The 6,185-nt window shown below is 40.3% G+C and overlaps 1 long non-coding RNA gene across 1 annotated transcript in view; it reads left to right on the top strand.

Annotated features, from left to right (window-relative positions):
* Positions 1-6,185, top strand: part of LOC140481642 (uncharacterized) — a 67,920-nt gene that overhangs the window by 9,594 nt on the left and 52,141 nt on the right. The window lies entirely within an intron of this gene.

Below are 6,185 nucleotides of genomic sequence, written 5' to 3'. Positions count from 1 at the left end.
CAAAACAAGCAGATTAAATAGGACATACTTAGGACAGGCAATCGCTTTTTAATATAATGCTTTCAATGCTTAAGATTTAATAGTGCAAACAAGTCAGGTTGTTAAAGTGGTTGGATAGTTAATTATACCCTTTGGTGTATGCAACTTAATAAGGTCAGTGAGGCCATTTGAATATTTTAATTATTTGTTTACACTTTATTTATTTAAATATAACAATTACAATAAACCAGAAATACTGCACCAACAAACATCATTTATGAAGAATTTGTTGCTCATTTATGTTACCATTCGGGGTATCAGCTGGAGCTCCACTGATTGAGTAGATCTCAGTCTGGATTACAGTGAAGGTGTTGGTTTATATCAACATTCCTGGCTTGGAAGGATTGGATTGTTAAATGCCTTGTAGTCTTCAGGAATTAATTACTTATCTCTTGGACAAAGCTGAAAACAACCTGGAGACAATTTATAGAGTATTTCAAAATGAATGTTGACTGGTGAACTAGGTTTATGATGTTAACAGCTCCTCATTATGGAATCCCCACACTGTGTAGAAAAAGGCCTTTTAGCCCATACTGTCCCTTTGAACAGCATTCCATCCATACCCAGTCCCATAGAACATGGAACACAGAACAGTACAGCACAGAACAGGCCCTTCAGCCCACGATGTTGTGCCGACCATTGATCCTCATGTAAGGTAAACCTAATGTATGAACCCTGAAATTTCTGTGACCATATGTATGTCCAGCAGTCTCTTAAATATCCCCAATGACCTTGCTTCCACAACTGCTGCTGGCAATGCATTCCATGCCCTCACAACTCTCTGCATAAAGAACCTGCCTCTGACATTCCCTCTATATTTTCCACCAAACAGCTTAAAACTATGACTCCTCATGTTAACAATTTCTGCCTTGGGAAAAAGTCTCTGGCTATCAACTCTATCTATGCCTCTCATTATCTTGTACACCTCAATTAGGTCCCCTCTCTTCCTTCTTTTTTTCAAATGAAAAAAGTCCGAGCTCAGTCAACCTCTCTTCATAAGATAAGCCTTCCATTCCAGGCAGCATCCTGGTAAACCTCCTCTGAATCCTCTCCAAAGCATCCACATCTTTCCTATAATAGGGCGACCAGAACTGGACACAGTATTCCAAGTGCAGTCTAACCAAAGTTTTATAGAGCTGCAACAAGATCTCATGGCTCTTAAACTCAATCCCCCTGTTAATGAAAGCCAAAACACCATATGCTTTCTTAACGACCATGTCCACTTGGGTGGCAATTTGAAGGGATCTATGTACCTACACACCAAGATCCTGCTGTTCCTCCACACTGCCAAGAATCCTGTCTTTAATCCTGTACTCAACTGTCAAATTCGATCTTCCAAAATGCATCACTTCACATTTATCCAGGCTGAACTACATCTGCCACCTCTCAGCCCATCTCTGCATCCTGTCAATGTCACGCTGCAGCCTACAACAGCCCTCTTTACTATGACACTTCCAACCTTTGTGTTGTCTGCAAACTTGCGAACCCATCCTTCAATGTCCTCATCCAAGTCATTAATAAAAATTACAAAGTGTAGAGGCCCAAGAACATAGCCCTGTGGAACACCACTCACCACAAACTTCCAGGCAGAATATTTTCCTTCTACTACTACTCACTGTCTTCTGTTGGCCAGCCAATTCTGTATCCAGACAGCTAAATTTCCCCGTATCCCATTTCTCCTGACCTTCTGAACGAGCCTACCATGGGGAACCTTATCAAATGCCTTGCTGAAGTCCATATACATCACATCCACCGCCCAACCCTCATCAACTTGTCTAGTAACATCCTCAAAGAACTCAATAAGATTTGTAAGGCATGACCTACCCCTCACAAAGCTGTGCTGACTGCATTTAATCAAGCCACGCTCTTCCAGATGGTCATAAATCCTATCCCTCAGAATCCTTTCGAACACCTTGCAGATGACAGACGTGAGACTTACTGCCCTGTAATTGCCGGGGATTTCCCTATTTCCTTTCTTGAAGAGAGGAATTACATTTGCCTCCCTCCAGTCCTCAGGTATGACTCCGATGAGAGCGCGGATGCAAAGATCTTCGCAAGTGGCGAAGCAATCAGATTTCTCACTTCCCAAAGCAACCGAGGACAAATCTGGTCTGGCCCTGGCGACTTGTCAATCTTAATGTTTGTCAAAATTTTCAGCACATCAGCTTCCTCAATCTCTATCTGTTCCAGCATGCTTATCTGCTCCTCAATGGTTTCATTCACTACAAGGTCCTTTTCTTTCGTAAAGATAGAAGCAAAAAACTCATTTCGGGCTTCCCCTACCTCCTCAGACTCTATACACAGTTCCCTATGCTATCCCTGATTGACCCTACTCTTTCTTTGATCATTTTTTTATTCCTCACATATGTGTAAAATGCCTTTGGATTCTCTCTAATCCTTCCTGCCAATCCTTTTTCATGCCCCCTCCTGGCTCTCCTCAGACCATTTTTGAGCTTCTTCCTCGCCTGCCTGTAATCCTCTAGAGCTGAGCAAGACCCTTGCTTCCTCCACGTAAGCTGCCTTCTTTCTTTTGATGAGAAGCTCCTCCGCTCTCGTCATCCAAGATTCCTTTATCTTACCCCTTCTTGCCTGTCTCAGAGGAACACATTTATGCATCACTCACAACAACTGTTCCTTAAACAGTTTCCACATGTTGATAGTGCCTTTACCATGGAACAATTGCTCCCAGTCCATGCTTCCCAACTCACGTCTGATAGCATCATAGTTTCCTTTTCCCCAATTAAATATCCTCCTCACCTATGACTAATTCACCCTTTAGGTACTGTAGCATTTTCAATGCCACCTAACCAGCGCATTTTTGACCATGGGAGGAAACCCATGCAGCTACAGTGAGATTATGCAAACTCCATGCAGATAGTCACCCAAGGCTGGAATTGAACCTGGATCCACGGTACTGTGAGACAGTAAGACTGACCACTGTGCCAACTACAGTAACATGCTGGTAACCTGCTTCTGTACACTCTTCAGCTCTATCTTCCCTAGCATGTGACCAGATTTTATCGGTGTCTAGCTGCTGTCTAACCAATGACTTGTAAATAGTCCCTTCCCCCTCGGATGGTCTATTCAGTTTGTCCATTATTGTTTGTGGGACTTTGCTGTGTGCGAATTAGCCAGAATGTTATTTTAATTACAATTGTGACTATATTTCAAATATACTTAATTGGTTCTCAAATGCTTTAGAGACATCCTAAGGTTCTAAATGGTCCATTATAAATGGAAATCCTATTTTGCATTCCACCAGAGATTTTTTTAAAATTGTAGAATCATGCAAATTTTTACAGTTCTACTGTGTAAAAGGTATGGGGATTTTGCTCCGAAGGATTCAATCAATCTGTGCATTGGGTTCATGATATTTGCATCTCCAGTTATTTGGTACAGTTGTAAACAATTGTTGTTTGTTCATTGATTTATTGAAATATTTTTTCCAATAACAACTGTACGTAAAATTATTTCAGGATCCTGAATTTTGAAAGACAACTTAGAGGATGTTGTTAATGTTCTAAAAGTTGCAACTTTGTCCTTGTAGACTATTGCCCCATCTCCAATGCCCTTGAACATTCCAAAGTCAGATATCACACGACACCACCTGACGAATAGACGTGCTCCGAAAGCTATAACCTGGAGTCATGTGACTTCTGACTTTGTTAACGTCACCTTCACATTATGAACACACGATCTTTTCCCTTCTCTTCCATTCCTTCTGATCGGAATTTTACCCTGCCCAGAGCATTGAAATTATTGCAAAATTCATCACATGTGACAATCAAGAAGTATATCGCCTCATCTTTCTTGACTGGTCCACAGCCTTTCATATGATTGACCACATCAGTATTCAGGATGGCATTAGGGCAGTAGGGACGGTCACCCTTAGGACTCCAAATCACTCATAAAAGTTGCTGCAAATGTTTGGAGAAGGAACTCACCAGAACGAAGGACCCAATACCCAGCATGAGCAAAACCAATGTAGTGTACAAAATCCCATGCAAGGACTGCACAAAACATTACATAGGACAAACAGGAAGACAGCTAATGATCCGCATCCATGAACACCAACTAGCCACGAAACGACACAACCAGCTATCCTTAGTAGCCACACACGCAGATGACAAGCAACATGAATTCGACTGGGACAACACTACTATTATAGGACAAGCCAAACAGAGAACAGCCAGGGAATTCCTAGAGGCATGGCACTCATCCACAGATTCAATCAATAAGCACATCAACCTGGACCCAATATACCGACCACTGCAGCGGACAGTTGGAACTGACAACCGGAAGTGGCAGAGACAAACCACTACAAATGCCGGAGGAAAGATCACAGAAGCGCTTCACAGGAGGCTCCCAAGCACTGAGGATGTCACCTAGACAGGGGACGAAACGTCTGCAACACAAATTCCCAGCTCGGCGAACAGAACCACAACAATGAGCACCCGAGCTACAAATCTTCTCCCAAACTTTGGAGAAAGAGTGCGAAATTGCTTGCTAAACTCCTAACGATATTACATTTTGCCTGTTACTTCACACATCAAGAGTAGAGTAGGAGATACACCGCTAAAGAAAAGTGAATGCTGTCTCAGCATACAAACCAACAAACATAACCCTGATTTGCGACTCAGTCAAGAAATCTCCAGGAATGTGTCCTGGCAGTCAGGTTGAAGAGGTGGCAAGCTAATAAAATAACCCACCTGATAATATCTAAATGCGGTAGCAGAAATATAGGAATTATATGAATATATAAATACTGGCTGAGAAGAAAATCACTTTATAAAAAAGTTAACTATCAACTAAGGTAAGTCACTGTCAATATGTTACACACTAATTTCAATCATCCAGGAGAATCTGAGAGGTTTTTCACATCTTTCCCCTTAATTGGCATTGAAATTTTATTTAATTTTTCACCTTCCCTGGAGATTTTTTGGTAACTAGTAGTAGGGAATATTTTATCACAATACATAATACATCACAACTGACCAGATGGACCAGCTGGTCTTTTCCAGTTCAACATTTTTATTTGTTCATGTGCAAATTATTGTTGGATTTAATTAGCTGCCAAAACTGATCGGGATGTAACTGATCGGCATGGTATACAAACGAGGGAACTCTGCATCAAGTAAATCTTTAAGGATATATTTTAAATTTTTTTTCCAGTCATTTTGAAATTTGGGGTTCCTGTGTGTGAAACAAATGATCTTACACAGTAAACTTCCTGTCAGCCATAGCATGAACACTTGAAATTATGGGAAATTTGTTTTATAAAATGAAGCTGTTCGCGGAATGGCCAATACAAAAATAGTTTAAAAGCAAAAAGCCGAGGGCCACCTGTCGCCTGATCATGGAATTAATTCAAGTGTAAGTAGGAAGGTAGCTGGGTCTCCATGTGTGACATGATTCAATAATTCCCCAACACCAAGCGTGCTCCTGAAGAAAATGAAAATCCACCCCTACACCCATCATTTGTTGCTGTGTAATTTCTGCTGCTTTCCAATGAAGTTCATACTTAAATTTTCCAAACCATCAAATAATGCAAATTTATTCTCTTATTTTTCTTATTTATTTCTATGTCCTGTAATTTCTTTACTTGTCTAATTCTTTTTTCCTAAAGAATTTTGTTCTAATGAATCTCTATTTAGGTACCGAAGATGATCCATAATACGGTGACTTGTAAACTTTTCACAGTACTCATTTGAGTACATCTGACAATAAAGCTCATTTAATTCAAATTTCCTTGTGATACAAAATTTCTATTTTCCATTTGGAATTTGTAGATCAAAAATGAGTGTGTTGTGTTTGAAGCAATGGATGGATGAAGGTACCAAGAAATATTGACTTATAATTTCTTCAGCATGTGAGGAATCAGTATTGGAAAAAGAATGATTTCGCTATACTTTTAGTATTTACTTTTATATCAATCACTCTCTGGTCAGGAGCAGCATGCACTCGCTTATTGTGAATTCTCGTGACCTCAATGGCACTAATGTGTCTTAATCTCAATCATCAAAGAGTCAGTGATAAAAGAACTGTACGCCAGCAAAAGTCAATATCTTATGAGGATTGAAAGACACTGTTTCATCATCTCATGTTCACTTGTATCATTTTCAGGCACATGAATTTTATGAAATACA

The sequence above is a fragment of the Chiloscyllium punctatum genome, chromosome 9 (assembly GCF_047496795.1).
Source record: "Chiloscyllium punctatum isolate Juve2018m chromosome 9, sChiPun1.3, whole genome shotgun sequence".
Taxonomy (NCBI): domain Eukaryota; kingdom Metazoa; phylum Chordata; class Chondrichthyes; order Orectolobiformes; family Hemiscylliidae; genus Chiloscyllium; species Chiloscyllium punctatum.
This window is presented reverse-complemented; position numbering and strand designations above follow the sequence as displayed.